Consider the following 24,979-nt stretch of genomic DNA (forward strand, 5'->3'; position numbering starts at 1 on the left):
ATAGGTGATTTTTAGTTTTATATTGATTTTCTGAACCTAGTTATTTAATGTTTGTGTTTGTAAATGCATTTTTCATTGTGAATGCTCAACTTTGACAAGGCATTGATGAAGTAACACATCCTGAAATATGAAGCAGACAAGTGACTGTTTGTTCCAACTGAATTCTGACACTCCTAATCACAGTAAATAATATTTTTAATCTTAGTCTTGTCTTATGGTATTCAGTAGGAGTTCTTATGGAGTGACATTCAAATCTAAGTAATGCTCTCCCCAGGCTTCTTTCTGTAATACTGGAAAAGGATGTGTAGGAAGGCAGTTGCTGTTCCAGCTTGTGCTAGGTAAAAGTAACTGACAAAACACCCAGTATGAAAAGCAGAGAAAGGACTCTATCGTGAGACTACTCAGCTTTGTGATTTCACTGGTTTGGGATCACAGATATTCCACTTGTCCTGGGTGGATAGTGGCTGAATAGAACAAACAGTAGACACAACACTGGAGAAGGATTTGAGCTCTGGGAGTAAAAGACAGTCTCAGACTCCATGGCAGACAGGTTTATCGAGAGACTGGCTGTACTGCAAGAGCTGGCTATGAGGCCATAGAGGGACCTTTTTCCAATTTGTAGTGTATTTTTGTGCTTCCTAAATTAGATGGTGCCTACACGCCTTTACAAGTCTCTCTCTCTCTCTTCACTTGCTTATAAGAACTCAGACCACCTCCAAGACCTTGTTATTCATAGAGAACAGTAAAGATATTTGCTGAAAAGAAACAAAAATACCCATTTACTTGCAGGTAAAAGCTCAGAGGGAATAAATTATAAACAATGTAGAAGAAATCTCTAGAGAGCCTAGCTGCCAGTGCTTGACATGTTTTTGCTCACTGTATGCAAAGAGAGGTTTGGGGCAAAGGTGGAGACAGAGCAGAGGTTGCACACATGACAGCAGGGCAACTCCTGACAGAACACAGGTCTGTATTCTGAGTGGATAAGCAGTAGAGTTTCTGAGGAAAAACAAATAAGAATGCCTAAATATCATTGAGTAAAAGAGCTACATCAGTTTAATTGTGGCTCTTCAAACTATCTAGCCTCAAATAGACAAGCAGCCTCAGAGGTTTCAGACTGAGGATTTGAAAGTATGATAAGGTTGCAAATAATCTGTAAACACTGGATTAACTGTAATGTTTGTTATTCTTAGCTATTGGTGATATTTTCTGTATACTGCCGTAGAAAAGGAAAGACTAGAGGCTCCTAAAACATGATTCTTGTAAGGCAGTGAGAGTGCACAGATCAAAATGACCAGAAAGGGACTAGGTCAGTTCCCAGCAAATTAAGAATGTGTATTCATTATGCTTCTAATAATGATAGTATGCTTCATAACATTACACTCAAGCAATTGTAATTTCCCTTTTATGGATCAAAAAGTGCAGTCTCTGAGATTTAACTTTTAAGTAGTGGATTTAATTGACACTCCTTGAAAAATATTAATGGTCATTCATTAGTAGGCATTGTCTCTTCCCTTATCGTACACGATTGTTTTAATTTAAACTAGCTCTCTGCCTTCTGTATAGAATTATTGATAAAAATATGTCTTTCTTCAGCAAATGATTAGCTAAATCATCCTTTTATTTACAAGCAGCACTGTGTCCCTGTGCCTTAAATCTTCAAAGCTGGAAGAGTGGGAGGGAAAGCAATTTAATTAAATTAACTTTATTGACCCACTGGGGCTGTTGTTTAATAGCATGGCTCCCTGGAGTGTAGTGCAGGTAGATTGAATGAATGCCACAGAATATCACTTCCCCGCATTGCATATTTCAAACCTCTGCCAGGCAGTTTGGGATGAGCAGCCAATCAGGAATAAAGGTTTTTTCCAGCCTGGCTGGTGTGGATGGAATTTCCCACTATGCTCAGAACGATGTGCAGAGCGTTACCCATGCGTTCCTCCGAGCGCATCGAGACGGATAACTCTGAGATCGTCTGTTGCGCTCTGCTGCTGCATTCAGAAGACAACTTTGTGGATTGGCTCTTCAGTCATGTATTCAAAAATACCTTTTTATGAAGGAGGAAAACTAGCGTGTGAGTCTGAATGAAAGTGCTGTGAGTAAGCTATTTAATATTAAAACCTCCATACGCTCATTCTGCGTGAGAAATCAGAGTCCAGAAGGATAGTAAGAGATATCTTCTGGAGCTGTGCTTGTCATTAAGTACTTGGGGACAAAATGAAAAATTACAAAACTTCTTTGTTAAATTGTTATTTGATAAAATAAAAGCTAAAAAGACTTCCATAGTGTTTTCTCATAGATAACATTGCCTGCTACTGTTTCAGTTATTGCTTCTCTTATTAAAATCTTTGTACAAATGTCCTATTAATCTGTAAAATGAGTACAACAGTTCCTCTGCAGTTGGCTGGAACACATCCCATTTTCTGCCCTACTCTTCAGTACTGCCCACTGAGCGAAAAAAAGACAAGTATTTCAGTCTGTTGCACCTGTACTTCCCATCACCTCTTTTTAAAGTCAAGCCAGATCTGTAGTTGTACGATTCTACAGCAACTTTCTGTAGCTTTTAACCCTTGCAGAATTTAATATTTCTCTGATTAAATACAGCCACTCTGGTAATTAATGTTTTGCTCTGGAAAATAATAGGAGGTGCAACTTTAATTACAGTTCATGGTTTTCTCATAGTCACTCATAATTTCATGTTTTGAATTAGTTTATGTGTAATTTTTCCATTTATATATGAACCAATTTTTCTTGGCTTCAAACTGATGTTTTGAGTTTTAAAGGCACATGAGGTCAGGGAGGAGGGTTTGTTGGGGAGAGTCAATGTCTTTTCTTGTGCTAACAGAAGTAGCTGGGAGAAGCTGGCAAGTTTCAGGCATCCAAGTCCTTCTTTAGGTCCGACTTGTGTGTCTTTAAACAGTCACACCTGAAGCATTGCAGTGGTGATTTCTGCCCTCGTGGTATGTGTTACACAGGTGGTGAGACATCCAGTCAGCTGATCGGAGACAGCCCAGCGAGAGCCGAGCCGGCGGGGTTCAGCCGACCACGAGGTTCAGCCGGGGTTAGGAAGCTCAGAGGGAAACGTACAGGGACAGCGTGATTCCCGTCGAGTCCCAATCCCTGCAGCCCCGGCAGCCATTGCGAGAGAGCGGCTGACGTGGCGGGGGGCGTTCCCACGGTGACGGCGACCACACCCCCTCCCCTTGCCTTGAAACATCCTTTGGGAGGGCAGCGAGTAGTCGCTGCCCGCCAGGTGTAGGGAGGAGCAACCAGGTTGTGTAGCGGGTGAGTCCCACCCACACTGTGCTGCAGCAGCAGGTGTGGTAGCTTGTGTAGCAGGGTGCAGAGAACACTTGTTGCTTGTCAGCCCCTCTAACTTATTGCCGGCATCCTAGAGTGCTGACGACCATGGTCGCCTCCAGGAGGAGAGCTTGTCTCAAACAGACTGTGGCTCTGCAGACTGAGGAGGTTCTGTCCCGAACGGTGGCTGTTCAGGTCTCCGGCTGCAGGGAGTGCCAGAGCCTGCTGCTGCCGGGGGAGGGAGGCCAGCACTCCACCTGTGTGAGGTGTGAGCAGGTGCAAGACCTGCTCGACGTGGTTGTGAAACTTAAGGAGGAGGTTGAGACACTGAGGACCATCGGGGAGTGTGAAAGGGAGATCGACTGGTGGAGTAACACCCTGACGTGCCTGTCGGAAAGGCCCCAGGGAGGTACCCCCCAAAAGGAGATGGACCTCCTGCCCTCTCGGACAGAGGCGCAAGTCCTGAGACGGCCCTGCCCTTGTTGCTGTCGGGCAGAGATAGGGGACCTAAAAGACGACAAGGGTTGGAAGTGTATTCTGGTTCGGCGTCACGGGCAGACCCCCTCCCTGCCTGCTTTGTCTCCCCAGGTGCCCCTCCGTAATAGGTTTGAGGCCCTGGATCTTGAAGAAGAGGTAGGTGAGGAGGTGGTGCCAAGCCTGCCTACAAGATCACATAGGAAGAGGCAGTTGACTTCACAACTTAAGACTGCCTCTGATAAGAAAGAAAGAAGGGTGATTGTAATAGGAAATTCCCTTCTGAAAGGAACAGAGGGCCCAATATGCAGGGTTGACCCTCATCTTAGGGAAGTTTGTAGTCTACCTGGAGCCCGGATCAAGGATATCTAGTGGAGTGCCTCAGGGGTCAGTACTGGGGCCAATATTATTCAATATATTCATTAACGATTTAGACGAGGGAATAGAGTGTACTATCAGCAAGTTTGCTGATGACACTAAGCTGGGAGGAGTGGCTGACACGCCAGAAGGCTGTGCTGCCATCCAGCGGGACCTGGACAGGCTGGAGAGTTGGGCGGGGAATAACCTGATGAAATTTAACGTGGGAAAGTGTAGAGACCTGCATCTGGGCAGGAACAACCCCAGGTTCCAGTATAGGTTGGGAAATTACATATTAGAGAGCAGTGTAGGGGAAAGGGACCTGGGGGTCCTGGTGGACAACAGGATGACCATGAGCCAGCACTGTGCCCTTGTGGCCAGGAAGGCCAATGGCATCCTGGGGTGTATTAGAAGGGGGGTGGTTAGTAGATCGAGAGAGGTTCTCCTTCCCCTCTACTCCGCTCTGGTGAGACCACATCTGGAATATTGTGTCCAGTTCTGGGCCGCTCAGTTCCAGAAGGACAGGGAACTGCTGGAGAGGGTCCAGCGTAGGGCGATGACGATGATTAAGGGAGTGGAGCATCTCCCTTATGAGGAAAGGCTGAGGGAGCTGGGTCTCTTTAGTTTGGAGAAGAGGAGACTGAGGGGTGACCTTATTAATGTTTATAAATATATAAAGGGTGAGTGCCATGAGGATGGAGCCAGGCTCTTCTCGGTGGCAAACAATGATAGGACAAGGGGTAATGGGATCAAGCTGGAACACAAGAGGTTCCGCTTAAATTTGAGAAAAAACTTCTCAGTGAGGGTGCCAGAGCACTGGAACAGGCTGCCCAGGGAGGTTGTGGAGTCTCCTTCTCTGGAGACATTCAAAACCCGCCTGGACATGTTCCTGTGTGACCTCACCTAGGCGCTCCTGCTCCAGCAGGGGGATTGGACTAGATGATCTTTTGAGGTCCCTTCCAATCCCAAACATACTGTGATACTGTGAGACTGACCACCCTTTCCAACATCATTTCTCACACTACTGCATCACCTTTATTGGGGGCTGCTCCTTGCGGTGATCGCTCTCAGTTTGTTTCCCGACATTTCTGCCCCAAAATGCCCCATGCACCCTCAGAAGTGTTGTCATATACTTTTAGTATAAAAGTACAAGCTGTGGTGCAGCTTAGAAAAATGGAGGAGCTCCTGAGCTCTGATGTAGCATCTAGAGGGGAAAGAACCACCCTCAGTCCTCAATATAAAGTCTAGAAGTTAAAATCTGCCTTTAACTCAATAATAGGTTAATGTGGCTTTTGGCTGACACTGCGTGTTTGTGTTTTTACTCGAAATGGGGATGTTGGTGGTTTACTCAAAAGGATGATGTGAGTAATCCTGAGAAGTTTACTAGCTGATATGCTTCAGTCCTCTATTACTTTATCTTCATTAAATGTGTGTTTTGGCAGCCATTGCTTGAAGTCCATATTCCATATCTGTAAGATAAGTGCAGTTTCTATGCTAATGGTTGTGTCTAGGGTCAGAAGCAGGACTTAGAAAGTAGATTTCTGTGATTTTTCAGCTATATTTTTGATTCCTATATAGTTTTTATTATGACATTTAAAAATATTCTGAAAGCTTTATTGTGTATGTAATAGAATGAGAGGAAAATACACATCCATGATGCCATCCCACGGTTCCTTCCAAATACAACAGAAAAATCACATAAGTGACTGCCTTCCTGCATAAGAATTCATAATATATTTTTAGGTACAGTTCTTTAATCGTGTTAAAGTACAAATACATTCTATATACATGAATTTTAGTTTTACTAGATTACAGTTTTAAAGGGCTATTAAATCAAGGTTATAATTTTATTATTTAATATTTACTTAGAATGTTTAATATTAACATTATTTAATTTCTGCATGTATTAGGATTAGTAGAAATAAATTAAATTAATATTTCTGAGTGTGGCACAGAACTCCTGCCTAACACAAATTTAGACTTCCATGAGTTCACACTGATATCTGAACATTCATGCTTCTTTTCACCCCTTGTAAAGACGAAAGCTGGCCTATGCTAGCATTCTGAGCTTGGTGTTTTCATACTTCGCATTAATTGGTTGTTGATTTATTAAAGAGAGTAAAGAGTAAAGGAAACAGAGATCAATGAGGATGTGTCAAATCTTTGCTGCACAGGAGACAAAAGTTTGTTTTAGACTACAATGTAGTCTCTAAGTCATCCATTTAGGAACATATGAGTTGATTAGGAGGTGATCTCAGCACTACCTATCTACTACCTGGTAGTAGATAACTAATGCTCCATAATCCCAGCTATGGAAAGGCCTAAGGAGCTTGGAGACTTCAGTTTGGTAAGTTACTAGGAAATCCCTGATGATACCTCCAGTAGAAAAATTAAGTATATGGAGAATATAAGATGGCCTGGACACCTGAGGAGGAACCCAGATGCTGAACAGGATTGATTAGTCTCTTTTTGTCCCCTGGAGTCGGAAACCTGTTGCTGCAATGCCCAAGCAGACTGTCTGCTTTACCATGTATGTACTCTGAAACGATGGCAGCACCTACCTTTATTAGTAGAATTAACAAGAGAAGGAGGGAAAAAAATGTAGTTTCTCAGCTTGGAAGTTGTATATGAGAATCAATTAATTCCAAAGTTTGTTTTCTTAAAGAAGGGAGCTTGAATAAAATAATTGAGAGGAACCTTGTGCCCTTGCACACAAGCATAGAGCAGCACTTCCAAACCTTGACCACAGGAGAGAAGAAAACATTTAGAAAGAAAACTTGTTAATACAAAAGCCACGAACTCTGAATGGGGGTCCATAGTATACTGGTAGTGCATGTATTGTGATTCAAGAAACTACTTCAAAACCACATCAGTCAAGTCCAAGGTGATATTTTAAAGAATTTTATTGAACTATGAAAGGTCAGCAATAACCAACAACAGAATTTCTGCCAGAGAATAGGAATTGAATAGTCATTTCAGTGTTTTACTTTATGATTGTCATTAACTGTTTTCTGCATCCAGTATATTAGGTATCCCTTAACTGTCTTCTGCATCCAGGATACCAGACATGAGGAGAGCTGCAATTTAGTCAAGGAAATACCCCAGGCAGCTGTTATGTGTCTGAATTTTATATTTCCTTTCCTTCATGATCACTGTACCTTCAGCAAAACCACTTATTTCTGTATGCTCTTGTTATTCTTCTTTTGGGAAAGTCATCAGACAATATTATGAAATGCCAAGGCATTCTACTGAAAAACCCACCCTGCATTAATAAGAGTGAACTCCTGTGTAATGTTTGTTTATAGATATATTGAACTGGGGTATTTAGGAGGTGTTTCTAGAGCAAAGGATTCCAACATAGCTGTTAACGTGGTCCATGGCAGGAGATGACGCTGGCTTTGCCCTGCTGTGCTCACATACGGTTCCACATAGATGCAGTGGCCACTCTGTGGGGTGTTGCCATTCAGCTGTTTGTCAGCCGATGAATTCCCTGCTGAGCACACCTTCTCTGTAGAGATTTATGAACTCACACTCTACTTGGAGGAATGCAATTAGCTAAGCCAGAGAATGTGTGTCCATGCAGCTCAGCCCTGCCTGTGTACTAGTGCATGTGGTTTGGCTACATGGAAAATGGGAGATGAATTTGGAGAAAGTCACTTCTCCCTGTTCTTCACACTTGGACATACTTTTGGACATGTTTATCAGCTGCGTTACCCTTATAACCTACACTATTGCCTGTTTGTGGGGAGAGGCTGAGAGGATGGGTTGGGGGCAGAAGGTCATAATCAGATGGTCTAATTTCCATGTAGGTTCCTGTTTCAGATCTTACCTAAAATTTTAGAGCTAACTAAGCAGAAAGAATTACGCACAGAAATTAGTGTCCTTATACAGTCCCTGTGACAATGGCTTATAGTTGGTACATAAATGACAATATCTGAATGTAAGAAAACATCATCCAACCACGTTCCTCTTGAATTAGTTCATTTATGCAAGACACAGTAAATGTAGGCAAAATGTAGGCAAATGTATCAACAGTGGCACTTTAGCTTAGCAAATTAAGAGCTTTATTTGTGATCTAGATTATCAGTCACAGACTATGATGGTGCCCTGAGTGGAAACACAAAGTAGCTTGTAATTTAGTGTGTGCTAATAGATTTTCTGTGCTGCACAGTGTATTTAATTTTGAATAATTCCTCTCTCCTAATGTGTATGTTTGCCTCCATAAGCAACTGTTCAGTCTTTTAGCAATAATTGTTGATATATTTAAAGATATGGATTAGAATCAATATCTGGGAGTTAAAATTATTGATTGGAAAAAAGTCCATTGAAGTAACTAGCCATTACTACTTCTTATGTTTCTACATTGAGTGGATACAATAGCCATAATTCTAGTTAAATAAGAGGTTGCCTGCATACTGTCCTAGTTAATGAGTTTTACATCTAAGGAAGAAATGTTCTGTTCTCTAGATTTTCTGCTTTTCATTTTAGTTCTGTTCTATGGCTCCATTATGACAGAAAATACATTATTTCATGCCTGTGATATCATTGTATTGAGAAGCCCTAGGCCTTGCCCAGTAGAACTAGTTCTGATGAGTAGCTTTAATAATTGAAAAGGCAAATCTAGCATGGGGAGCAGAGAGGAAAAACACTTTTTGTGAAATTTGACCCAACATAACTGGTTTTACACCTTCAGCGGTCTTAAAGAGCTTCAGGAAAGAGCAAGACCTACTGTTTTTCATGAAACCACTGTCATACATGCTACTTAGACAACATGTTCTTGGCTAGAATAGCTCTGTAGCCTGTGGGACAACTCACACAAAGAAAGGTGGTGGCCTTTCTCTTCTGGGGCCCCTGGTGAACAGGGTATTGCTGTAGAATGAAATCCTGTGCACAAATGGCACAATTTTTCCCTACACAAAATACTGGAAAAAGAGAAAGCTCCTGTTTTCCTACCATGTATACATGCTCCGTTAAAAGGAACAGAATAAATATAAGAAGGATGGATGTGAATAAAATGAGAAGCTGGGAGTCAATGGCAGTGTTATATAGAAGCAGGACAGGAGAGAGTATGGGAAGAGTGAAGATGAGCAGGAGTAAGAGCAAATATTGGAGTAGCAAAGAGGTAAGAAGAGATCAACACACTGGGAGAAGGGAAACACACAATGATAGAAGGACCAGGCAACTAGGAGTGGAAAAAGGAGAACAGAGAGAAGAAAGAGAGATGGCACATCTTGTTATTTGATGAATGGCTTAATGTGCCTGATACTCGGAAGAATTTTTCATCTAAATAAGGCAAGTGAGTCATCTTCTTAACCTGACTTCTCTAAGTGTTCCCTTACAGACAAATGTATGTATGTCATCTCATAAAGTGATTATGACAGAAGATGCAAGCAAAGCAGGTTTGAGCCTGATACCTGTAGCATATTGGGACAGCTCATAAGAAAGCTGAGAATTGGTGGAAAAGCAGTAAACCAACACAACTTTTAAAAAACAGTGCTAGAGAATGCTGCCTTTTTGTTTTAAATACTGCTGAGGGATCAGGATGCGCCCCCGCCTTCATTTTTACCACTCAAAGAGAAAGAATCGAAAGCTTAGTCCTTTGGTTTTAGCTACATTTCAGCTCAAAGAGCTAGGCAGATCTTGATCTCCTAATAATTTTTAAGCCATAAAAGATACTTTACCTGCATGCCTTATAGGCAGCTTTCTGCGGCACAGACATTATTCAGTCAAGTTTTTGCAGATAATAAATAATAAAATCCTGCCAATGAGCAAAAAGAACTCAAGGCAACATCCAATTATCTCTGTGTTCACTTACCATAATTTTATAAGATACTGTACAATATTGTATCTTGTTGTTCCTCAGTAATGCCACATATCTCATGCACACTGTAGGGGTGAATTTGTTTTCTCCATCTCCCCCTCCCCTGCCACCTCCATGTATGACACTGAACTCCTGCAGTGCTTTGGCCAAAAGTGACCCAAGTAACTTCTGCAATACGGTCTTTATTCCACGAAAGCTCTCTCAGATTTGAGATGGGATTGTCTACTGAAATACTCTCAGATATCTTGAAGGAAAAATGTTATAGAAGTTGAAATTTTGGTCATACATGTCATTACAGGTTTCCTTACCATAAGCTATGCATGTTGCATCCTTTACTCTTCAGCAAGAAATACTGTGTGAAGTAAAGTACAAGCAGAGATGAGTTAAAATAATTTTATTCATCAACTCTGTGTGGAAATATAGGATACTGAGAGAGACATCTGTAAACTAAAATGTTATTAATATATAAAGTGATACTGCCAAATTCTCAAGTGCCACTTTTAAATGCTAGTGTATTCATGTTTAATAATTACTTTAAAATGTGTTGTAGACTCCAAAGTGACCTGCTTTATAAAGGGAACATTTTGAAATATAAAAATGTGAAGGCTGAGTAAGAACACTGCCGAAATGCTGTGCAGGCAGTAGGTCAATTCAGAGTCTGAAATCAAACTTGGTTCTCCTCTTTCTTTGTCCAATGACATTTGTGTGCCTGTGTGATATAACACTGTTTAGCGAACAACTACAAGGTTTGGAGGAAAAGTAACAAGTTAATGGCCATTGTGATTTTGAAGCACATTGATCTTTCTTCTTGTCCAAGACAGGGACTGCAGTGTGTGTCAGGAAAAGCTTTTATCGGTGTAACATTTACTGGAAAATAGTAATGTTAGGAGATATTAAAATCAGAACAAAGTCTTCAATTTTGGAATATTAAAATATAGATGATGAATTACAGTCAATGTAGATAAACCACTTACCTTCATAAAGCTGATGTAGGATGAGATTCTGCAAATGCTCCCCATTCATATATTCCATTCGGTCCCCATATACTATCTGACAGGCATTAATCAGGGCAAAGCACTGCTGAAATTGATTCCTATAATACTGGAGTTTTAAATTAAAATCCTGATGCCAAATTATCTTTGTTGTTCTCCCCACCATTTTATCCCTTGTATCCTAAGTTAATTACATGGTATTTTAACAGAGGTTTTTTTGAGCCTGTCAAAGAAAAAGCAAAATGCTGTCAGTTTCTGGAACTTGCCCAATCTCTTATAAATGTATGTGAATTCCAATACCATTTTAATTTGGGGGTTCATCATTTATATTTTTACCTGTCAAGCACTCGTTTGGCTTCTCTTAGCATAACAGGTGGGAGTAAAAAAAAAAAACCAGTATTTTCCCTCTTGCTTGTCTTTTGTGAATTAAATGAAAGAAGCAATAACTGGAGATCTCACAGGCTCATGATTCAGGACTAAAAAACATGATTACAGAATGTTTAAATCAGGCAGCGCTGTGAGTTGCAAAGGAGGAAAGACCAGGTCTGCTGAAAAGTGAAACAGATGTTGACAAGTAGCAAGGAAAATTTGTTAGATGCTGAGTTGGGAGGGGTTTTTTTTGTAATCTCTCTTGATTTTGTTTTCCAGCCATTTTGTCAGACTTAGCCATGGATCATTATTTAGAAATTAATATTTAAAATACAAATCATTTACATTATTTTTAGTCAATAACCATTAAGCATCACTGCTCTATTACTTTTTATTTCAGCTTAGTCAGTGAACACAATTTAGTGACTATGGCTCGTCATAAAAGTTCAGATGCTTCTAAATTGATTTTGACAGATAAAAAAGTTTAATTTACTTTTTAACTTCCTTTTTTTTTGTAGATATTTTGTCTGAAATTAACTAATTCTTTGAGCAAAACCAGGATGTTTTCAGAATGATAAGAGCAAATGAAAATAGAGGGTTCAACAGCTTGTTCTGGGAACTGTTTGGCAGGTTCCCATGAGAGGTTGCCCTGAAGAGAAAGGAGACCCAGGGAGGATGCTGATGCCTGAGGGCAACCTCCCCAGACCTGGGCTCAGCCCAGCCCATGGCCCAGACAGGGAGCTCCAGCCTGGGCTTTGGTACCAAAAGAGAGGACAGGGGAGGCCAAGGAGGGCCACTTGGGAGCAATGCAGACCATTGTCTGGTCATGCAGGCAGGGAACTGGGGAAGCCAGAGTTCACCAGGATTTCAAGTCAGTGAGGAACGGGAAGCGCCACAAGAAGATCTTCTAAAGGCAGCAGCAAAAGGAGGCCTAAGGAAGACTTTTACATGAGGCAGCAGACTTGGTAACAAAGTACATAGAAAAGGCTGAGAAACTCAAGGTCTTCTTTGCTTTGGTCTTTACCAGCAAGTTCTGTTCTCAGTTCTCCCAGGCAGGATCTGGGAAGACTAGGTGAGTGAATAAGCAGATTGGATAAACAAGTCCATGGGACAAGAGAGGATGGATGCAAGGATGTGGAGGGAGCTGACAGGAGAGGTTCCTAAAGGCTGGGAAAAGGCCAGATCACGTGCATCCTCAGGATGAACTGGAAGGCAGATCTGAGGACCTATCTGCTCACAAACCTCCCTTCAGTCCCCAGGAAGATTTTGGAGAAAACCCTTCTGCAAACCATGTCCAGGCATATGGAAGACGAGAAAGCAACTGCGAACAACCAGTTCACAAATGGCAAATTGTGACAATAATCTGACAGCTTGTTCTGAGGACATGGCTGGTATGGTGGGTAAAGGAAGAGCAGTGGTTATTTACCTTGACTTCCCTAAGGCCTGTTACATGATATCCCTGCAGCCAAAATGGTCAGACATGGATTTAAGAAGTGAACTACAAAGCAAATGGACTGCTGGCTGTACCATCAGCTTGCAAGAGTTGTGATCAGTTGTACAAAGTCCAACTGGTGGATACTTTCTAGTAGTATCTATCAGGAGTCAATACTGGCACAAACATTCATTAATTCTTTCACGTAGACAATGAGATGAAACGTACCCTCACCACAGATGTCACCCAAGTAAGGGAGCAATTAATATGCTGGAGGGCAGGGCTGCCAATCAGTTTGGCAGAAACCTTTGGAACGTCAGCCCGGGCAAATGCAAATTCCTGAACCTGGGGGTTCATGAGTCCATGAGTCAGGACAGGTGGGGCACCAACTGGCCACAAAGCATCTTTGCAGTAAAATTCCTGGGGGGGTCTCAGCAGACAACAACTCCAACACAAGTCAGCAGAGCATCCTGAGGGTCAGCCACATCCTGGGCTGTACTAACAGGAGTGTAGCCAGCAGGCTGAGGGAAGTGATTCTTGCCCTCTGCTTGGTGTTTTGTGAGACCCTACCTGGAAGACTGTGTCCTGTTTTGGATTCCCCTGTACAAGATGGATATTGAGATACTAGAGTGAGACTGTTAGAGCACCAGGTGGATGGAGCACAGGTCATACAAGAAGAAGCTGACAGAACTGGGTTTGTTCAGCCCGAGGATGAGAATAAGGGGGTAACTAAATTGTTTTAAACTAGCTACTGGAAATCTATGGAAGAGATGAAGCCAGAATCTTCTTTGCAATGCACCATTGTAGGACAACAAGCAGCAGACACAAGTTGCAAAATGGATTTTTTTTCTAAACATTAGCAAAATATTTCTTGCTTTGAGGGCAATTGAGGGTAAATGCTGGCAGAGATACCCCAAGATTCTGTGGCATCTTCATTCTTGAAGATATGACAAAGTTGACTGGGCAAGTCCCTGAGCAACCTTTGGACTCAGATATAATTCAAAGCTGATCTTGCTTGAATGGGTCCACATAAGTCCTAAAGACCCTTCCCAGCTTCATAATTCTGATAGAATTTGATTTGGTAACTTTAAATAGAAGTTGCTTTAAAGGTTTAAAGAATATTCCTGGGGTACTTTGTATTTTGAAGGAAAATAACAGTGAAAATGCCGATCATTATTATTACTAAAATTTAAGTCATTGCTTTGAGGAAATATTGTAGGAGTGGTCAAGTATACCAGGCTGCCAGAATGGATTGTGATTTTTTGTGGAATAGAACAAAAAAAGTCAATGAAGCATGTTTAATCCACACAAGAGAAGAGTTCTGCAGACTTTGTAAACAAACATTTTTTGTAAAAATAAGTCAATTTGGGTGTTTTACTAGCCTGGACAAATCCAAATTATTTTTTTTTTTTTCTGTTGTGCTTATTTTTTCTGATTAAAATGCAAACCACTGGTTTTCTCTATCTTTGCAATATTCCTTTGCTTAGAGAATAATTCTCATAGGCCTTGGGGGCTGGGGAAATGAAGGGTAGAAACTTGTGGACTTTGGTGGGTTTTTTCATTCCAGAATAGAGACAATGATTTCTATTTCAAAATCTTTCACAAGCTGTGTATCAAGACGTGCCTAAAAACAGGGTACTCTACTGACCAATGGATCTGTGAGCAAAAGGGATTTTTTTCAAGAGGGCAAGACTTCGTTCTCCCTCTTATGGTCCCAGAACTCTTCTGGGGAAAACTTATATTACTGAGTGAAATTAATCCATAGCTTTGGTGAGAGCCAGAGTGGTGATCAGAGCTTCTGACTGTACTAAGTGAACAGCCAGGCTCAGATGCCTCCTAAGCTTGGATACAGACGCTGTGGAGTTCCCAGCACAAGATGAGGAACCCTCTGGCCCCCTTTTGCTGTCCTGACACATGTGGTTAGATGGACAACCCTGTGCCTCCATTCTGAACTGTGAAGGTTTTCTGCTCAGAGCACAGCTCTCCCAAGGGTAGGAACAGAAAAATGCCCCTGATGGGCCTAACCAATAAGTCTCATATGTTTTTCTAAATGTAGATGGTGACATTATTTGAAGAGTATAAGATGGCAGCTTTAGGGGGATGTATTTTCCAGTATTTTTCTCTTTTCCAAACTGAGTTATCTCAATCTACTTATTGTATCTCACACAGATACTGTCCCTTACCTTTGATTATCCTGCTTATCACCCTTATCTATATGTTTTCTGCTTCAGGTGGGTCCCTTGGGGCTTGGAAGATAAGCCACATTTTCTCAGTGACAAAAATATTTCTCTCTCTCATTTCATTTTCCTAATAATTTATAATACTCTGTTCACTTTACGCTGATGTTTTCATAGGACTGTATGTGGTTTCTCCAGTTGTGGCAGCTGTATTTCAGGGTGGTAACAGCTAATTTAAAGGTCATCCCTGGATACGTATAGTTAGGACTGTTTGTTTTTATTCTAGATTCCACATTTATCAGCATTGCATTTCTTCTGTACTTTTATTGCCAGTCACACAGAATTGAGGTATTTCTGCAATTTTTCAGTCACCCTTCAGTTTTACTAAGCTAAATAATCTAGTGTGATTAACTGTCACCTCACTATTCAGCCGTACCCAAATTACTGACAACTATGTTGAACACTGCATTTCCCTGCACTGATCCACTAGAAATCTCTCTTCATTGTGAAGAGTGACAATTTATTTCTGTGTGTTTCCTATTGTCTAACTAGTTTTAAGGGTCTTGTTTCCTGCAAAGAAAGGTTTTGGCCTGGGAATCTTCAAAAGCTCTTCCACAGTGATCTATATAAAGAATTCTTCTCACTTTGCTGGTGTACAGTCTGATCTTATTTGAGCTCCCCTTTCATACCCCAATTACTTATCAGACCTACAGACTTTTTGGCAGGCTTCCTGTTTCCGATGTGCTTAAAAAACATTTTATCTTTGGTTTTATGCCTTTAGCAAATTGCTCTTCAAAATCTTTTTTTTGGCTAGGTTTATTAAAGTCAACTTGCCAGAGCTGATATTCTTTTCTATTTTTCTGGTTGGGAAATGACTTCCACTTTAGGAAGAACTTCTAATAATCTTCTTTACTGTGCTGTGTATTTAAATGGTCTAGCAAAACCAAATGACTCTGGGGACTTTCTCCTTCCATCTTCCCTGCCTTCCCCCCCAAAACAACCTGACATTAGGTATGTAGTTGAAGTTATAAAGTAATTATTGTTCTTTCTCTGAGTTGCTTTCTCTCTCTTTTGTGTCCAGTCAGAAGAGGAACTAAAGCACAAATGGAATGCTTGTAAAATTCAAACCATAGGGACAAAAAAAATCAAAGGGAAACCATTTCCAAAAATGGATAGAGACAGGAAAGTTTGGTGTAAGCATGCATGGATAAGAAAGAAAGAGTAGCAGAAGAACAGAGATAAATGAAACAGTGATCATACCAACTTAATCATTTCTGAAATATTAGAGGTTTCAGTGCAGCTTGCACTACAGATCAGTGGGATGAGTCTTAGGACTAAATTCTACTTTCTGAAAATTATACATAGATATAGACAGAAATTTAGATATGGACATACACACATGTATGTCCTGCCTCAAAAGTGAGGAAGACTATGGCAGCAAAGATTCTAGATACTTTGATGGGACTTGAACAGCAACCAAGTCCCCCAAAACAGAAGCAAATTTCATCCTTGGACAGCTGCCTAAATTTTCTCACTTATCAGCAGACTCCAATTGGCAGGGTCAGCTTCCTGTAAACATACAGGTGTATACAGAGGTGATTCCTGGGTATATCGTGGTGGTGGCTGAGCACCGCACCTTAAAGTGGCAAGTACGGTACCAGATTATGTCAGTGCCTTGCAGGATTGTGTCCTACAAGATTTTGCTCATGAGCCACTCCAGAAGGAGGGGTGCTGATTTCTCCCAGAGCCAGCTACTCTACGTAAAAATGGTGCGTCTGTTTTGAGCCCTAACAAGGTGAGGCCTTTCCAGTGATGTATTGCCAGCTTTAACATTTCTCTATGTTTGCAGAGAGGAGATAGACCTTTTGGATCTGAGAAATTATCAAACTGGTAAAATGCACTTAACACTCCTAAAAAGGAAATAAATATGCAAATTAATATCACTATTCATATTAAAAATGTAACTGTTCTTACTCTAGGAGTTCTGCTGGGTTCTGGAGTTCCTCTTTGAAAGGCTAAGTTGCAGTGGCAGTCTTAAGCACCATTTTTTAACTAGGCTTAGCAATGAGACTTTTAACTTATTTTTTCTTAGGACAGATGTAGATCCTCCAAATGGGTGAAGTCAAGGTAAATGACAGCATTCGCTCCTTCTGACTTGCACTCTCAAAGTCCACTGCACAGGACTAGGGAATAAACATCTGGGAGCCATCAGCACCTGGGCTGCGGTCAGCCCATAAAACACAGTTTGTAGCATGCAGCAGCTTTGATCTTGTTTCCTATTTAAGTCCAAGATGTAAGATTTAACCTGTAAAGCCTCCTGGGGTTTGAGCTGTAGCAACTCAAAGGTGTCTGCAAGGTTAGCAGCTTTTTCCCACTGAGCACTGGTTAAATGCTTATTTCAGGAAGACATCATGCCTGCCTTGAAGCACTCTCTCTTTTTCATTGAGGTGTTTTGCACATAGCTGAAGGCCTACATGTTTCCTGAATAAAAGTCCTCTGATCAGTCACTCTTTCTAATTTCCCTACCTCCTCATCAATGAATTCTGGCTGGTGCAGGTTTCTCCCTCACCCTGTAAAGGGAGAAAATTCTTTCAAGAGGGGAAGCAAGGTGGTACACAGACAGGAAAGGAAAGGCTCAGATCACTAAGGAGATAAAAAGATGTTAATAAGTTTGGGAACAGTTATCTATTATCAATCTAAAGAGCCTGGCAATGCAGCAGAAATAAGAAGAATGCAGTGGTGGAGAAAGAATTATGAAAGGAAACCTCATCACAGTCACAGGACACAGAAATGTGACTGAAGGAGAAGACTGTGCCAGTAGACAAAACACAGTACAAAGCAAAACAAAGTGCTGGAGGTTAGAAAATAAAATAAAAAAATAGTTGTTCAGGAGACAAATTGAGATTTATTTATTTTTTTAAAGCTCAGTAAAAAATGTACAGACAAAATTGTACTTAGATAAACCATTTTTCTCCCATAATGCCGCAACGTTCCAGAATCTAAATAGGCTGTGCTAATAGCAGCTCTGTGAGGTAGGACAAGGTTATTATTTTATGTCCACGGATTTAGACACTGAAAAACAAAGTGAATCTCAAGAGACCACAGTGGAAATCTACAGGTGGAGAAGCAATCTGTACTTGGTGAGCACCCATGAAGTATCATCTTCAGTAAAGCCTCAGATGTTTAAAAAAAAACAGTGGAATGAAATAAGATATAAAGTTGGATATGAAAAGTTGTTATGGTATGGCATGGTATGATTTTATGTTGAACAAAATTATTATTCTGCTTTTTTTCCTGTTGTTACTCTGTTAGTTGAGTTGGCCAGCAGTGGCATAATCTGTCAGAAAAGCTGTAACAAATATACCTACATAAGGCTTTAACAACTCTAGCTCGAAACACTAATATTTACTGAAATTTCAGTGTTATCTGCCAGTACTGATGCCATGTGTGTTCTGACGGTACTGTACAATGAGCAACTGCCAATACACACTTCAAAGCTGTTCCTGGTTTTAAATCTATTATTTACTCCACAGCTCTTCAGTAGTTTCCTCATCAAACTAGTCAAGGCACACAGACAACTCTTATGTCGCACCAGCATATTGAAATATTTCACGGTAGTCTTTTACATCAAGACTTTCACAGCATTCAAGCTCTTTCATAAGGAACTGGATACGCACAATATGGACAGCATACTAAAAATTGTCGGTTGTTATAAGTGAACTATTTGCTACTTTGATGTTATACTAGTGGCCCTGCAGAAGAATTAAGGCTGACATAAGGTGGACTTCATACATTTAGGATCAAGGCCCCTGACACTCAAAAGAATTATAAGATGGCACTAGTGAACATAGTCTTTGCTGAATCTTCTGAGAATGCAGAAGAAGCAAAGTTAAACTGAGTCCTCAGCTTCCAGCAGCAAACTGGGCTGGCTGTGAATGTAGGCAAAGCAGAAACTACCTAAGGTAACAGGCTGATGGGAACACAAAGCACATGCCCTTTAATATCCCCCTCCAAAAAAATTTGGTCCATATTAGGACTGGGAAAAACAGGTTGTCTGAAACTGCTGCTGACCCTAAAGTAGGAGTGGAAACTATTGGTAGAATGCCCAGTGTCGGCAGCTGTGAGAGCTGACGGGTATCAGTCCCGGGAGGCAGCCGGATTAGCAGCATGGACCCTCTAGGCCTCTCCTTTGCCATTCCCTGCTTTCCTGTGGCAGACAGGAGTGGTCCTGTCCCATCTGTTATTTTAGAAGAACTGTCAGCCTTGCCTGAGCTGTTCAAAAGTCTTGTGCTGGCTCTAGAATAAAAGGTATGCAAATCGTTTATAGTCTTAAATGAAGAATAACCATAGGATTGCTTGTATTTAGACATTCAGGGGGCCTCCTTGGTCTAAATGTTGCAAGTACCATGCTACTTTTTCCAAAATGTAGATGTCATAATCAGCGTTTCATTCTCTACTCCTGGCTATCTTAGATTCTCCTTTCTCCGCTCCAGGTTCTTTCCTGTGATTTCAACAAGTTCGTGTTAAAATCAGTTTTCGTTCAGGATGGACGGATATTTTGCCATCACTGTCTTCATTTGAGGTTTGAACTACAAAGGTGGTTCAATTTTGACTGTCAAACTTCCCCGTGTTTTGGTGTTGGTAATTTCTACACCTTCTGCCATGGGAATTTCAGTAGCCAAATTCAGAGTCTAATCTTCCCAAGTCTGTCCCACAACTGTCTGACTGATTTTTGTGCCCTGGAGCTTTGTTCCTCCAAGCTGGCAAACCTCAGACATTAAGTGATGGAATTGAACTATTCCTATAGATCTGTGAATTGTTCTTTTGGTCCATCCAAAACTTGTGATATTCCCTCATGTTGCAGCCAGTGTTTTTCAAAGTGGCAGAATTTTACAACATACCTGTTTCTCAGGTTTTAGCTTTTTATTCTAATTGTTCTAAAGTGTCACAGTGAGCCATATTATAATCCACCTTCTTATCATCTGTATTAGATCAGGAGTTGTATTTCTGAGAATGGTGAGGATCAGATTTCTTACTCCTTATTTCATACTCTTCATGGCTGCTCCTTCTCTGTTATGCTACTGCACTAGGAGAAAGGAGGACATTTCTGTGAGTTGGCTCAGTACCAGTCTTCAAGGGCTACCCTCTAGCCAGTCCACATGCTTCCTTGTTCCCTCTGTTTCTGGCATATTTCTGTTTTTTCTCAGATACAACTTATTCCAACATTAAGCAAGCTCTGACATTTGCATGTGGGCATCTTTGCCTTTCTCAGTGAAAACCCTTTAAGCATCATGGCTGTATGCCTACTTCAGCTTTTAGTTTGGACAGTGGCTCCCATTATTTCAGTTGTTATTATTGTCAAGGAGCTTGAATTTTTTTCATATTAGTCCTCAGCAAAGACTGAATGTTTGCTTCTAGTTTTTGATGAACTATTAGAAAAATGCAATAGGGCACTCAAAAAAAAAATAAAAAAAGGCTCCCTTGAGTTTTAAAAAGAAGAAAATGCTGGGTGATTTTAAATCACCCCAAATGTTATTTAGACTTTATATAAAAACACGGTAATTTCTTCTTTGTACCAGACAACAAGCAATTCCCCTTACACCCACTAGCATACTTAGTCATCTCTTCTGTAAATCTTCATAAGCAAACTTCCCCAAGTGTAGCTTTGGTACATGTGTATGCTCCCCATGGCAGAGAAAAATTACCTTCTGCCTTCTCTGTAACAACCAAACATGGAGTCGGAGCCTGTTTGAAAATCCAGGTATCTCTCGTAACTGTGGAGTTTTGCTTTGCCATCTGCTTCTTGCAGGAGAGGAATTAATTCATGCCTGTTACGGCTAATCCTTTCCCCGCTAGTAAAATCCTCCCTTACTGTCCATTTCCCAGTCACCCTTTGAAAATAGGAAGGAAATACTTGCCAGCTCTAGGGTTCTATGACCCTGTCGGAGGAGACACCTACATCTCAAGATGCCGTGTGCCCATTTGTCTTTGTTTTCTACTGAGAACTTGCTGGTTTCACTTTATTTCATCTCATCTCTCCACTGCACCAGACTGGCTGGGTGGTGAAATGCTGCAAAATTATGTTAAGCAAGACTTAAGGGCATACATCCTAGCGCAAGATTGAGAGCAAATGGGTATAAATAAAACAATGAGTGACAAATTCACTTCTGGCCTATACTTAACCATGGCTCCTGTTTCAAGCATTCCATGAGGGATTTCTTTTGTATTGCCCAGTGGCAAGAGCAGAAGATGATGGATTCATAAAGTCAACCTTCCCCTCAGGTGGCGAGCTCACATAAAATGTCCTGTATTCCTTAGGGGGCTGTGCTTTGGATGCAAACACAAGTGCCAATCATGTCCATGAGAGGGATGTGTCAGGTATTTAAAGGGTCATTTCCCTGTGAGCCTGGCAGAGACTGCTAGGTGAATACAGCTGATTTTGCCTCCTCAGACCAGAAGTGTTATGCACCAAGAGTATATTCACTCTTTGTCCTTCCACAGTTTGCTGACTGGCTGCCCCTGCCCATGGGATCCTTTTCAACTCCTCACACTCCACTGAGGTTATTTATACAATCATATCTCTGTTATTAGATACTAATTGCGTACATGTTCTGCAAGGTTCGTGATCACTGGTACCTTAGCGACTTTCTTCAGACATCACACGTTATTAACATGGATAACAAATGCTGTAAAATTCATATGGTATGAGTGTCAATGCAACTTGTACATAATGTTTCAGATATATTGTCTCTTGAAGATCAGTTCCTCTCTGCTTTGCTGTGTGTCTAGGTACAAATTGCATTTTCTTCTGATCTAACTGCACTGGAATTCCAGGCAAGGGATGTCACTTTTATGGAGCTATACAATACTTCCAAAAAAAAAAAAATCCTGTTTTTACCATATCTTGAATGTACCGTACTCCTGGTTTCCCACAGATAGATAGAGTCTTCCCTTGATACAGAAGGCCAGATTTTCAATATAGGGTTCATTTTGGACTTTACTGATGCAACAGACCTTGGTTTTGGCTGCCTTCAGAGAACATAATTTCAGCCAAGCAGATCTGATGTTGGGTGGTGATGGCATTTGTGATTGTCCAGGGAGACTTCCCAGGGATTAGCCTATCCCTGGGTTTGGACACAATTATTTTCATTCTGACAAAATTACTAGTGGTGTGGAAGGAGAACACGGTTATAGCTGGGTGTATTTAGATCCTTCACAACCATATGATATTTTATTGTTTGCATCATGTTCTGCTTTTTAAAAATCTCCAGAGTCAGTGGAGTAGAAGGTCTGATAGCTTTTCAGAACAGTATATGAGGTCAGCTGCGCAGTTATTTACCTCTTTCTTCTCAGTATTTTCAGGAAAAGAAGCAAAAGTGTTGATTTTTAAAATTATGCTGAAACAGACATCACAAGACATTGAGATTTTAATCTTAGAAAACCACTGGCTATGAATGAAATACTTCTCTTACCTCCATTAATTCTTTTTTTTTTTAAAATATATCTTGGTCCTCTCCCCTCCTCTTTTCCTTTCTTCTGAAATGGTATCTGTCTCTTCATCTATATATTAGCTGTAAACTCACCAAAATTATGCAATTCATTGAATGATGTGATTCAAATGCAGTATGTATGGGGTTTTTTTCCTCTTTCTCTCTCCCACTAATGAGGAAAAGAGGTCATTTTTGTGGGATTATACCCCAAGGCTCATCATTTTAATGTGACGCTCCAATAATTGGCATGGCAAAGTAGAGAAATGGGACAGGAGACAGAAACGGAGGAACATTTTTTTCCACCACTAGTGGCTTTGCAGATGATGGCCACAAAAGCATCTTTTTGAACCGTATTGCTTGCTGTGGCACACAGACCAAGGCAGCAGAGAGCCAGGATCAACAGCTCTCTCAGGCTTTCCAGCTACAGATACTTCCTGATGAACAGGGCTCCTAATCACTTGATAGAGCTATATGCTTTATGCCTCAATTGCCACATCTTTCTGTAGCAATCTTTGGTTTATTCACATCCAGTGAACTTCATTGTGCTTTCATTTTTTGGAGAGCTACATTTTTAGTGCTTATCTGTTTAAAAGAATGTTCTTCTAACTCATGTATTGAGTCAATTGTACATGGGCTTTTAAAACAGAGTATTGATTATTCTTTCTTCAAAGATTAGACTTTATTTCCAGATTTTGAATAGGTTTTTTTTTTTTCTCCCCCCACTTCTTTTTTTTTAATCTGGTGTATGGTGCTACTGCATTTGCAGAGGTTGATCCAGAAGAATCAAAGCACATGCTTAAGGAGAAGAATGGCATGTGGTTCATGAACCCCATAATTAGTTCCCCTTCCTAGCTCTAAGCAGTAATTAAATCTGTCACTTCTGCTCTGCTGATTCATTTATTTAGCTATTTAATTGCTCAGCTGAATACGTCTTTATCTCCGGAACTGCAATATTTTATTCAGACAAAGAAATAGCATAATCCATTATTTTTTTTTCTTCCAAGAGCAGGGACATGTAAAAGAAAAGAACACTAATACTAGATGATTTGGTGGTGTTGTCAGTTTTCACTTATCAAACAAAATAGTGTTTAAGGGAGAACTTCAGCCAGTGCTTGAGGACAGCTTTCCATCTACAGGCTGGCTTCTGGGGGAAATTATGTCAAACATGAGGACCCAATGTGTCTGATCCAGGTTTCCATTTCCATAATGAGTTAATTTAAAGCACTTCTAGGCAACGGTCATACTTTTATACAAAACAAGAAGTCTTACCCTGATCTATTGGTGGAATATTTCATAAACAGTTTAAAATTGCAAATGCATACTAAGTTGTTCACAAACTGAACGGTATCTTTATATATTTTGGGTTTGGGACATTGCTCATGGAGATTTCTCTGCTCTTAGATTTACCACCAAATGCAGCATTTTGATCTGTAAAGCAAATGACTTTTTGAATACTTTCAAGCTTACAAGGGAGAACCCTTCTGAATACCTCTCTGTTTTCCATTAATGTAGTTTTCCTCACATTACATTTTCAGCATCCTCAAGGGAGGTTGCAAGATTCCTTCACCATTTCTACCCATAGATTGAAAAAGCTGGTGTCAGAAAGCAGCATGCAAAACAATGAGGACCAGGTCAAGACACATCAGTCTCAAACAGGGTCTTTTGGCAAGACAGGAAATATTGTTTATTTTTATAACATTTTTTCCTCTTGTCTCTGAATGCTCTAACGATAGCTGATCCAGGAAGCGAAAGATACAAAAACTACCCAAAATTCAGAAAGAAGGATATTTTTCTTTCACTTCTGGCACCAGTGGCTCAGTTCTGTCAATTTATTCATCTACCTGGCTGGCTGGATATTTATACCATGCACACAGTCTTTCATTTCACTCCATTAGTGACTTATTTTTGCAGTCTTATTACTCAGTTACAACTATGCAGCTGTTTAAGTCGTAGGTCATGTTTTTCCCAGGTAAGCTCATTATACTAAAAATCTTTTACTGCTTACCTGGAGGGGGTTTTCTTGTTGAGGATTTTTTTTTTTTTCCTGCAGCAAAGGTCCTGTCCACTGCCTTGCAATGCAAAAAGCCTTTCTGCACTATTGCTGCGGACACCCTGCTTGACATAAACTCGGGATCATAAACAGAATGTAAAGATCCACCAGTGGAACCAGCAGTGTTTATTAGCTATAATGCAACACCTTGTAAATACAGTTGGATGTTCTGTCATAGCTCCAGCTGCTGTGCTGGGCTTCATGGACCTCCACCCTGCCTGTGCCAGAACACGGGGCTCTGCTTCGCTCTCCCCCATCCTCAGGGAGGGCTTTGTCAGCCTGTGGGCCAGCAGCTTTGGCCCAACAATGCTTAGTCTGTGGTGCTCGTGTTGGTGTTATTGTTCTGCATCTGCGCACTCTGGGTTACTGAAAGGTCTTTGTTGAAATAAGGAATATTTCTGTCCCTGCTAAAGCTGGGAAGTCTGGAAATCTTGTGGGTAGTTTTGTTCCTGTAAGCCTGCACACATGATTTTTGAACTAGGGTTTTGCATGAGCTTCACCTAAATATTCTCTTTTTTAAAAT

The 24,979-nt window shown here is 40.8% G+C and overlaps 1 protein-coding gene across 22 annotated transcripts in view; it reads left to right on the plus strand.

The window, feature by feature from the left end:
• Positions 1–24,979, plus strand: part of LOC102098626 (poly(rC)-binding protein 3) — a 524,682-nt gene that overhangs the window by 343,704 nt on the left and 155,999 nt on the right. Inside the window, exon 1 of one of the 22 annotated variants that reach the window (XM_065052862.1) lies at positions 1,937–2,089. The exons of the other annotated variants lie outside the window; for them this stretch is intronic. The gene's annotated coding sequence lies outside the window, so the exon portion shown is untranslated. Of the gene's footprint in view, positions 1–1,936; positions 2,090–24,979 lie in introns of those variants that run through there. 22 annotated transcript variants of the gene reach the window in all.

This window comes from Columba livia, chromosome 2 (genome assembly GCF_036013475.1).
Source record: "Columba livia isolate bColLiv1 breed racing homer chromosome 2, bColLiv1.pat.W.v2, whole genome shotgun sequence".
NCBI classification, from domain to species: domain Eukaryota; kingdom Metazoa; phylum Chordata; class Aves; order Columbiformes; family Columbidae; genus Columba; species Columba livia.